We start from the raw sequence: 12307 nt of genomic DNA on the forward strand, positions 1-12307 counted from the left end.
TCTTGATGGGGAAGTGGCATGTGCCTACAGGGAGGGAAGGAATTGATGGTGGCCATCTTTGGAGACCATCTTCCACAATGCCCAATCATTTCTTATCCTGCAAAAAGCTTAGTGCCTTGAGAAAGCTATGTCAAATTCTATGATGTAAGTAGAGGTTGACGTCATTTTGCAAAAAAGTAAACTAAGGATTGGAGAGGCAAAGTAGCAAAGAGTAAACTAAATCCAGTAAGCCCAACCCCAAAACATAACCAGAAAAGTACTCAGCCTGCCACTACCACCCACCCCTGCATGCCAATCATGATGTATAACAATATTTTCCTCTCCTTCCCCTCCTTCCCTCACTACCACCATTGAGCTGTTCTTCCAAGCCGTCACTCAATTTTGTGAGTCGCATGTGCCACTGTTGTGCAGGGCTCTATCAGAGCTACAGCCATGCCTCATCCCCATTTGTCACAGCCCAAATTCTCAATTCCCCCAGTCTTCATGCTCTTGATCTCTTATCCCCACAAAACTCTGTTTTATTTTTGTGCTTATTTTTATTTTCTGCTCATGACCTGACCTTTGGCCAGGAAACATTCCATAGCTTGTAACAGAGGTACTGTGCCATGGTCCGGGAGGTAAAAGAAGGGCATATTTGAGAGAAATTACCAAGTCCTCAAAAACTGTTGTCCTCATTTTCAGGATATTTGATCCAAAATAAAAGACAGCTTCTTTCCCCTTATTCTGAAGAAGGGGCAAGGTCCAGCAACTTTACATGTCAGGAAGCAGCAAATTTTTAATTCATTTATGGATTCAAAAAACTGAATTCTCAACCACTATGTATCAGGCTGTGTACTAAGCACATGGATATGAACTGCATGAGTCTCATTCTTTCCATGTCCAATGACGTCAATCAACCAGGTCACCTAGACTAACTTAGAGCCTTTTATAACCTATGACATGAGAACTTAGCCTAACGTATGCTCCTGTTGTTGGTCAGCCACTACCATGGAAATGCATCCTCTTCAAAATTGAATTGTGTCCCGCTCCTAGAGATTAGCATCCCAGGGTGGTTCTAGAAAGATATGCAGCTGTTCAACTCTAACAACTTGGTTTTTCATGGAATGTCTAGAAAAGAATAAGGGTGCAGTCCATTATCAAAAAATCTTACACTGTGGTTGAATATCATACTCATAGAATTCAGAGGACAGTGCACAACTTTCCTTTACTTTTCTGTCAAGTCACCCATCAGTACAGTGAGAGTCCACCAAGGATGCATGTCCAGAATTTTCCCTTCCCTCTCTGATCTCCTTTCTCTCTTCTCCTCTGCGATCTCTTCTGCTCTTCAGGTTTATCTTCAGGGCCCTGATTCAGTCTTCAGAATGGAGCATCTTCAAGCAAATAAAGCTTCCTTCTACTAATACTGACCACCTACCACTGCATAACTTTGATTCATTAGCCAAGTTTCTCTCCTTTCATTCTATTATATCAAAGAGCCTTTACTCACCAAGGGAAAGATGAGAAGGAAAGTAGGGGATGAAGGAGGAGGAAAATTCCATTGTGCCACACACTGTCCTCTCTCCAAGCATGACCTCTCCAAGAAAAGCAATGAAGAAAAACTCTGGTTCTTTCCTTTGAAAGTGAGGGGCAACTTCTCTGGAGAGCAAATGTGTATTTCATGGCAGTTACAGAATAATCCCAGATCATGGTTGCATTCAGTTACTTTGACTGAGCCTCCACCGTGTGACCTGGAAATATAAAAGTGTATAGAACAGAATCAAGGAGCGGAAGGGGTCTGGGAGGTCATCTAGCCAAACCCTGATCAGACGCACCAGTGACTGATTCATCTCATATGAAGCCTACAATAGGCCCAAGATGACCAGCTTTTAATTTAGTGTGAAGGGGACTCTTCACTCAGGGTGAGGAGACTATTCACTGTCAATCTGCAGACACACCCAGCGATCCACGACTATGGTTACTGCTGAAGTCCAATAACCACCAATGCCCGTTGACAGTCAAGTGGTCACCCAGCCTGAACGTGAACCCCACTGCCATGGAGCTCACTCTCTCCAGAGGCCGTGGATCTATCTAACCTCTGGCTGTTAGACAGCCCTTCTTGGCTGTATGCCAACCTCTCCCTCCCTGAAACCTCGGCTCACTGTGCCTTGCAATTCAGGGCACTTAGCAAAGTGCCAGCCCAGCGTAAGCAGTCATTAAATATAACCACTTTTAGATGAGGAAAAAAGTGTTGTTGCTTTTCTGTTAGAAGATTCTATGTAAATAATTTGTAAAAGTCTGTATTGCCAGACTGTCACTGCTTGTTTTATTTTTTAAACATGAAAGCTTTTATTAAGAATATGTAATATTGAGGTGAAATACAAGTTTAGGAGAAAGAGTATTATTTATTCTATTTGCTGACATAATTTTCTGTAATGATAAGAGCAAAAGTCTCTGTTAATCTATGTATTATGGAATCCTTCAAACACCATATAAAAGTGAAAAAAAAAAACAATGAAACTCCACATATCCATCACCCAGCTTCAACAACCACCAGCTGTCTACTATTCTAAGACATTTTCTTCATCATAATAGCTGAGATTTCCCTCAAAATCATATGGGTAGAGGTATAGATAAAACATGATTAACCATGAGCTGGTCGTTGGTGACTCCAGGTGGTGGGCACATGGGCATTTATTATACTCTTCTCTTCACTTTTCTTATGTTGAAACTTTCCATAATAGAAAGTAAATCAATAAACAAACATTCTTTTTCTTTTGCTCATTGTTCTCTCCTAGATTTTTGCTTTCAAAACCGTGAACTCATTGTTCTTATCTCTTGTGGCTGTGGGTTTCTAGTTTAACCCTTTGTGGTCTGAATTTTTCCATACATCTTCCTATCACTGCAATGATAACCTTATAAATACAAAATAGTCTAAACTTGTCCTCTTATGGCTTCACAAATACCAACAAATGTCTATACTTGAAATACGTGGTGCACACATACTATCTAGGTAATTAGCAGTTTCATTTATCAAGATGACTAGCTTCTTGGGCCAAAAGAATTTTTTATTAAAGGAACTGGACAATCCTGGTAAGCCATAAAAGTTAAATAGAGTTCCATTCATTTAACATCCATCCATTGAGTAACTCTTAGATGCTAGATGCTGCACAGACTGTGGGGCACCTAGACAAATTATTCTTCACTCAGCTCAGAGTAGTGTTGACGTAAATTTTATAGTATTGATGAAAGGACCACAAGCACCCTCAGCATCTAGAATATTGTTCAGCATGTAGTAGATCCTCAATAAATGTTTGTTGCATGAATAATGTATAAGCACGTTGCTGAATGTCACATTCTAATGCCCAGCCTTCTAACAATAGATTAATTATTGAGAGGTGGCTTTTGTACTCAGCGAGGATTTAGTCTCCCATATTCATCTTTCCAGGGCCTCATCTTTTGACTGGCTTTGGCTTGGAGGTTAATTTGGAAGTTTAAATGTAACTTTTTGGTTGCAATATTTGATATAGGTGAATGAACTTGGAGAGTTATGTGCTACATGCGAACAGGACAAAAGAACAGTGAAAAAACCAGGTGCATCCTTCACAGCCAGCCACTTTAATTGTTAAGTCAACTGCTTTACCAAAAACTGTTCTCACTTCCTCATAGAAGCTAGCACTGATCTTTCAAGAATTTAAGTTAATTTCTTTGCAGATCTGATTCAAGAACAGAGGAGTAAAGGGGTCCTCACTTGTTAGCCACATGGGAGCCCAGAATCTTCAGACTCCAGATTCTCTCCTCCCAGAAGAGTCATTTTCTTCTCCAGGATCAATTCTAGACCCGGATTGACTCCTTGAAGAGTGTGACTTCCACTCTTCAATGAATGAGAGAGAAGTTCCAGGGTGAGGGTTCCTTTCCCTGCGTGGGTTGGGTTAGGTGGCAGATGTTCAATGCCAGACATAGCCAGGAAGAGAAGTAGGCAAGTGAGCCCTGAGTCTAGAACTGGCAAAGTACCAGGACTGGAAGGCTGGCCTTCGAGCAGGTGTGAGGTCTGTCTTCCAGCAGGCTGTCTGGGGCACCATCTCTAGAAGCTGCGGTTCCTCTCCATCAGCTTCCAGAAGCCAAGCCCCCGCTCAGGGAGCCCTGACAAGCTCCACCAGAAGGGAGATGACTTTCACACCAGGTAGAAGGCCCAGGGTCTGAAGCCCCTTTTGTGAGTGCCCATGGGGAACATCCAGAAGGCCCAACAGATAAACACTCCAGCCCAGAACTGGCCAAGTCTGCACCAAGAGAGCTCATGGGTCAGAGTGGCCCAGGCATTGCCCTACATGAGAGCCACCTGTGCCTGACTAGTCCTTTGGCATCCATATCCATTTCAGTTTAGGTGGTGCCTTGACTGTTTTCTTTGGACAGTCTGTCATTGTTAGACTGAACTGAATTTCAGACATCTGGGGCCCACACTTCTGGAAGCAACAGGCATCTGGTATAACTAAGTATGCCACGTACCTCTGCATAAATATACAGGTCTGCCTTAGGTGTAAATATGATACTCAGTTAGTACATATCTACATACATAAACTCTCAGAAACTACAGGAGAGAGATGGTGTTAGCAAGAACTATGTGGAAAGAGTGAGAAAGAGAAATTAGAGGTCTGCATTCTGTCACTGACTTGCTGTGTGACCCAGAGAACTTGGTCTTTCCGGTCCTACATTTCTGTGTCTCTAAAATTGGTGGAATTGTACCACATGTCTATATGTTTCCTCTCTACTCTAACCACTTGTGGGCCCACAATTGTATGACACACCTGTAGCTTTGGTAAATGCAGGATTTCCCTCTTCGAAATCCTTCTAGATCCTCAGAAACATATACAAGGAGCTACTTTCTATTTTCCTAATGAAGAGATATTGCTACGCCCATAATTTTTCCTTATTAAATATTTACTGAATAAATAAAGACTAATGGTTATCTAGAAAATGCCTGAAATTTTTAGATGGCCAAAGTTATAAAATAACCACACCCTGATTCAGACAGCTCTAGGTTATAGTTTCATCTGAATTGGTGTGTCTTGCAAGTTTTTTCTGGTTCCAAGTAAACTCAGCAGGGTCTATAAGAGAAGGATGCTTAAGTACGAAAGTCAACCCCTGCTCTCACACTTTAGGGCCATACACTGGGTTAGCTGCTTAGCATGGCACTCAAATTATCCCATGATCTGATCTTAGTCTAACTTGCCAAGTATAGCTCCCACACCATTACCCTTTTTTTTTTTTTGGTGAGGAAGATTAGCCCTGAGCTAACATCTGAGCACATCTTTCTCTATTTTATACATGGGATGCCTGCCACAGCATGGCTTGATGAGCAGTACATAGGTCCACACCCAGGATGTGAATTGGCAAACCCTGGGATATGAAAGTTGAGCCCGCAAACTTAACTGCTATGCCACCAGGCCGGCCCCCACATTACCCTTTTTCAACCTACCTGGTGGATGCCTCTCTTTTCCCAGAACAGGATCTAGAATCCCACTTCTTCCTTTGCCCTTGCTGTCCCTCCCACCTGAAATGCCTTGATCCCATCTTCTTAGAGCACCATTTTACCCAGCCTGGTATACTTATTCCCCTGTACTGGGTCTGGGGCAGGGAGTTCCTATGTTCTGTATAGCAGTCCACATTTTCCACACCACAACAAGAAGAATTGCTAGCATTTACTGAGCACTTACTATGCCAAGCAGGCACCCTGCTAAAGCTTTACATTTTATACTCACATCAACGCTATAGAGTAGGCTCGTGTTTTTCTGCCTTTCTTGGATGACTCAAATAAGCCTTGAAATGGTTCAACCACTTGCCCCAGGTAACTTGGCCAGTGGGTGGTAAAGGAGGGATCTGAACCTGGGCAGTCTGATGGAGGGCCCATCCTCTTTACCACCGTGTCATGTAATGGCAGGATTAATGATCTGTCTTCTTCAAGAAGCTCCTCTGGCTTACTCGTTGATGCTTCAAGCACAGTATCAAAGAAAGTTGGCATTGAATGAATGGGTTAAAATCCTGCATGCACTGGGAAGATCCCCCACTGTTGCCTGTGAGAACATGCTTTCTCTCTTCTAGGTCACTCCAAACCCTTTCTGGTGCCTCTACTACACTCTCCATGTTATTTTGCGTATGAGTGAGTTGTGACAATTCTAATAGTTCACAAGCCCTTTAAGGACAGAAGCTGTGGCTGCCACAACCACACGGGCTCAGTGAACTTTTCTGGGAACACAGGCTGACTTGCAGGAAGAATGGAGGGATCTGCTGGGCCCTAAGAAGTATGACTACACTTCCTGCCCTCATGGACCTCCACTCAGATTGGAAAACTAAGTCACACATTCATAGCCCCGCCTTTAACCTCACAAGAGAAGCAAAGAAACACATCTGCAAATTTGCTCCACACAAGCTGAGTTAACCCCCTCTCCCCCAACTTAGAGACTGTCAAAGACTTGACTATCTCATTCCTGCTCTGAGGGATTAGGCAGTGATGTGTCCGTTGGGTAACAGTATTTGCAGACATTTCATAGATTACTGAGCTAAGTGACTCACCTGGTCTATGGGACATTCACTCACACACCAGAGTCTATCACTGTTGCTCCTGGGCAATTCCTACTGATTGTTCATGTCACCCCTGCTGTGCTATGGTGCCACAGGTCAGATACCCCAGTCTTATGAGAGATGAAGACTGGATTCTGGAATCAGCCTGTCTACCAAATCCTGGCTTCACCTCTTCCCGGCTGTGTGACAATTGGTACATTGTAAATGTTGAGCAAATGTTAGTCATTATTATATCATCTCTGAGATGGAATGGGCTTTAAAGATCATCTAGGTCAACTGCCAATCCTAAAGAAAGAATCTGCTCTCTAACTTTGTCTGCATTGCCAGTTTCTGTTTAAGTATCTTCTCCTACAGTCAACTCACTACATCATAACAGGCCTGATTTTGAAAAAGTACTGTCTTTTACTAAACTCTTTCTTTCAATGAGGTGAGCCATCTGTTTTCCTCTTTCATCCGTACAGCGGCCTTAGGTTTGCTTTCTGGACCCACATTGACCAAGCGTTACACCCCCCATATGCACACTTCATGGCCCTCTTCAGATGCTTAAAGGCAGAAGCTATTGTGATCTTTGGGGATTTCCCAACCCTCATCTCAAGGCACAAGCCTCAGAAAATGTCTCTGTGACTAAACTTACATTAAATACAGTACGCTAAAGTCATGGCATCTCCAGGGAACTTCTCCTCACCCACAGCTTCCTGCCACCTTTGAGGTATTAATATATGAAATCATGTCCAGGGCAAGGACCCTTGGCTTCCCTTCTATTCCATTCTATCCATTCTATGATTTTCCCCAAGTCTTTAAAGAACATTTACTTTGAGAAATCAGGACTTCTTTATTCACAGTGATCTGGGGCTTGAAGACCTGCACAAACTTTAATGCCTTCAAAAGGGACTCCCTCTGTCTACCTTCTTGCTGCCCTACCCCTCATCTCTACCTATCAAAATCTGACCTTTCTCTCACACCCAGTTCAAAACTGCCTTCCCCAGAGAGCCTTCCCAGATCCTCCCCCGAGGATAATATCCCTCCTTCTTGATCTTTTCCTTGTTCCTTTACTATTTTGGTCATTATCTCTTTGTACCTTGTATGAAGGTCAAATCCATGTCTGAGTACCTCTGTCTCACTCATCACTGTGGCTGCAGAATGAAGGAGTGTATTCGATGGATGAAGATAAAACACCCATACTATGTATATCTCCTAGGTAACACTCCAGATGTCCACCCAGATTCCCTCCTCTACAGATGCCCCCATCCCTCAGCTAAGAATCTGATGGCTCCCTGGAAACTGCCCTTCACAGTAACCTCCACAAGACCGATGACAAGCTGATTCAAGGATTCAAAGTCCTGCCCCTCCTTGCCTGATTTGGGACAACTCCGAAGAACTATCTCAGTTTCAAGGCTCCCCATGGGATCAACTGAGGCTCAGTTGCAACCACATTGAGTGATGATTTCTTCTCTGTCTAATCCTGTCTTCCTCACCTCCCTACAGGTGTAACTTCTGAGAGTTCTCCCCAGTAAACTCTGCATGCGACTCTCCATCTCTGAGCCTGTTTCCAGGAAACTCAATCTAAGGCACTCTTAGACTCTACACAGAGCATCACTACTGCCACACACCTGGTGCATCTTGCCTTTCTTCACAAGCCTGAGCAAGTGAAACTGGAGCCAAGGGAATCTGATGTAAGACTTGAACTCAAACACTGCAAGGGAGTGATTGAAAGAGAGCCGCAGAAAGAGAGATTTCCACTGGAGGCTCAGGGACTGAGAGGACCTGGAACTTCAGACCCCAACACTCCCTCCATGACATGGGGTGGAGAGTGAGGAGAAGATTAAAGATATCCACCATGTTGTCCTCAGCAGGGGCCATATAAACTGAAAGGGATGAAGAGAAAATAGGGAAAGTAAGATGCAGAGGGAGAAAGAAAAGGAGGGAGGGCAAGGGGAGGAGAAGAAGGAGAGAAAGAGCATGGAATGGTGAAAGACTGGGAGACACAAGAGAGCCACAGGAAGAAAGAAACAGAGTTGGAGAGAAAGGAAGGAAAGCAGATTACTCTAAAGCGTGCTTTTCATTTCTATAGCAACTTCTTCTAAATGTGTACTTCTTTTATATGTTTAGAGTATTACTATGCTTCTTTGTGGCTTAATTGCTTTTATAGAGTCCATTGGGATTGGGTTTTTATTTTTATTTGGCTTGATTTGGTTTATTTTAGATTTTCCTGTTTGATCAAATTAGAAAGAAGATCCATGGTGGCTCAGTGTTTCCAGCAGATGGTTAGCACGGGTTCCCTCATTCAGATCACACCCTGGAGAGTGGTGATTGTCCTTTAGACACGCACCAGGAGTGACTTACCCAGGCTAAGAAGGAATCCTTCACCTCTTCCGCTGCCCATTCCCATGACTAGGAAGAGGAGATAAGTTTGGATCCCCTTCTGATCATTCATTACACAGAACGACAAGCACAATCCAGAAAGGCATTGAAAAGTAATTTATATTTCTAGGGACATTTTCTAGAGAGGCGCCAGATGGGGAATTACATTGTATAACACAAAACAAAGTGTCCTTAAATTCTTTTCACCCATCCATTTCCCACTTACCATATATAGCAGTTAGACCTCTAAAATCGTTTTCTTTTTCTTTCTCCCAAACCACACAGAAACCCATCCCTTGTTGGCTCTCCTGAGTACCTCCCCCAACAAAACCTGTTGAATAATTCTCCCCATTCATTATTCCTGTTGGCACAACAAAGGCATGTTGCGGGGGGGGGGGCGGGTAGGGAGGAGCAGAATAGTGCTGTCTCAGGAAACCCAGCTCCTGAGTGCACGCACTGCCCTTGGGCTCTAATTCTCTGCCTGGCTATTTTTATATCTTGTGCCAGGAAGACACTAACACAGACTCTTCCCCTGTTTCCCTCGCATCCAGTGAATTGCTGTGTCCAGTGGATGTGATGACTTAGAGATATGTGATGACTTAGAGATGGGTGATGGCATGGCCTGGAGAGAGGAATTCAGGGAGGGGAGTGTCAAGTCTGCTTTCTGGCCTCATCAAGACTAGCCTTGCTATTCAGTTTCACAGGTCAAAGTGAAAAGTTTGTCATTTTAAGCCCCTCCACATCTCACTTAGTGGTAAATTTTCCTGACACTGGCAAATAGTCCATTGACATCCTCAATTCCCAGTGCTGTACCAATTGTGTCCTTTGGGTGTTTTTGCACATATTGGTGAGAATCAGAGATATGGTCTATCAGGAATGGTTATACTGATGCTTTTTTTTTTTTTTTTGATGAGGAAGAGTGGCCCTGAGCTAATATCTGTGCCCATCTTCCTTTATTTTGTATGTGGGACGCCTCCACAGCATGGCTTGATGAGCGGTGTAGGTCCTTGCCTGGGATCCAAACCGCCAAAGCATGGAGCACGCTGAAATTAACCACTATGACGCTGGGCTGACCCCATGCTAATGCTATTTAGACAGTCATATTTTAAAAAGGACAGTTAGTTGGCAGCATGCAGGGTGGATTGAAATGAGGAGAAATAGCAGAGTGGTCATCTGAAGGCCAGGGCCATAGTCACCCCAGGGAGGGAGGACTTGGCAGGAAGCACAGTGGTTAAGAGCACGCACTTTGGAGTCAAACAGACAAGACTGAAATTGAGGCTCCGCTGCTCACTATGAGTGTAACTGAGAAGCTTGTATCCTCTAATGCTTGTTTCCTCATTGGCTGATTTGGGGGCTGGGTGGTGGGTGGAATAATGGTTCCTATTTCACAGGGTACTTGTGAAGATGAATGAGATAAAGATATGGAAATTTTACATTTACTTTTAAAACTTTGAGCTGAAACCAGTGGTGGGCAGAAAAAGGCAGAGTTTTCTTCAGGGTAAATGCCAATATCAGCACAATAATCCAGAGCTAAGCTTTGGGCAGAGAGAAAGCAGAATCAACACAAGTTCCCAGAATAGGTCTGTGACAAGGAGGCGTGCTAAGCCATCCCAGACCTGTAACTTCTTCAGGCTACTGCAAATAGGAGTTTAATCCCCTCTGGAGGAAAGAATCAGGGATTCAAGCCCCAGGTTTTCCACAGGTGGAGCTCAACTAAATAAAGGGTTCAAACCACTACCCTCTGGGAATGGGCTTCCAGTCAGCCCTCAAGGCCATCAGGGACCAGACCCAGAGGCTCCCTTCCCACAAAAGAATCCTGTGCAGGGCAGATGTGGCTGCTCTGATCGTGGGCAACCTGACCTCGGTCTCCCCTTAGATGACAGCCACGCTTGCCAAAGTTTTGACGGCCTTGCCTAGTCTGTGTAGCTAATATGTTGGCTGAGCTTAGAGTCGGGTTTTCATTTCTGTTGCTATGTTTTTTCTTCTTTTTTAGAAATTTTACCAGTTATTCAAATAGTTTCTTTCCAGAAGACCTGGATTTAAGCATTAGGATGTAAGTAGACGTTTAGTATGACTCAGCCTTGCTTTATAGGTCTGCTTATAATTAGAAAGAGACATCCCTACGTTATGTGTTATGTTAGGTATGTGGAGGGGTTGCAGTTAGCACATGGGCTTGTACCTATATTTTAATTCATACATAACTGATTTCACACTGACAGCCAACTTCAATCTCAATCTAGTACTATCTGTACACGCATTAGGTATTCACATTACGAAGACTTGATGTTATAGTCCACACAGATCCATCTCTACATGGCATTATGTTCCAGATGCATAGTGCTAAAGCCAAACAAGTAATCATAGCAGAATTTTATTCACTAGCTTTTCCAAAAGGAGACAAAAGTGACCAAACTCACAAGCTGTAGCAACATCGCTCAGATTCCATGTTTTTTCCCCTCTCCTTCTTGCCCTGTGTCCTCCAGCACCTCTCATTTGCTGCCTCCACCTCTCCACACATTGCCGGCCTCCAGCCTCTGTGATCTCCGTTTTCTCACTCCCATCCCTCTCCCTTTGTCCCTAGGCCATTTCTCTGTGCCATAAAATCCTTCTTGACCCATTCCCACGAAAGTCTACAAACTGGACTGGCAATGGCAAGTGTAGTGAGGGACAGGGAAAGTCTGGAGGAGAGGACAGAGAGGTGGACCTGGTGTTGCAGGGTACGCTTTGGTGGGCTGGGGGGGAGTGAAATATATGGATAATGCCTGATTAACATTAATTTTCACAACAGAGTCTTAGGCTTATAAATGATAGATACACATGCAATCATAAATTTATTTTATTTAGTGCCTCATAAAACATATTATAATCATGAAAATAAAAATTAATTTATGACCTAACTTTCTTGAAAAAGAGTTTAAAATAGCACAAAATAGAACATGTTCTATATTTGAAAACAGCCAAAAATGTGTAAGAGGATAATATATCCATTTCTCTAGGATTCCCCAGCAATCCTATGTTTAGAAATCTATGCCTAAAATATACCGGCAAAAGTAGAAAATTATTTGTAGTAGGCAAAGATTGAAATCAACTGAAATGCTTATCAGTAGGGTACTAGATGAGTAAAACATGGAATACCTGCCCACTGGAGAACTAGGGAGCTGAGCAAAGGAATGAGCACGGTCTCTATAAACTGTTATAATCTCCAGGATCTACTCAACATAAAAATTTTAAAAAGGAAATAGATGGGCCGGCCCGGTGGCGCAGTGGTTAAGTGCCCACGTTCCGCTTCAGCGGCCGTGGGTTCGCCAGTTCGGATCCTGGGTGCGGACATGGCACCATTTGGCAAACCATGCTGTGGCAGGCGTCCCACATATAAAGCAGAGGAAGACGA

This window comes from Equus asinus, chromosome 5 (genome assembly GCF_041296235.1).
Source record: "Equus asinus isolate D_3611 breed Donkey chromosome 5, EquAss-T2T_v2, whole genome shotgun sequence".
Taxonomy (NCBI): domain Eukaryota; kingdom Metazoa; phylum Chordata; class Mammalia; order Perissodactyla; family Equidae; genus Equus; species Equus asinus.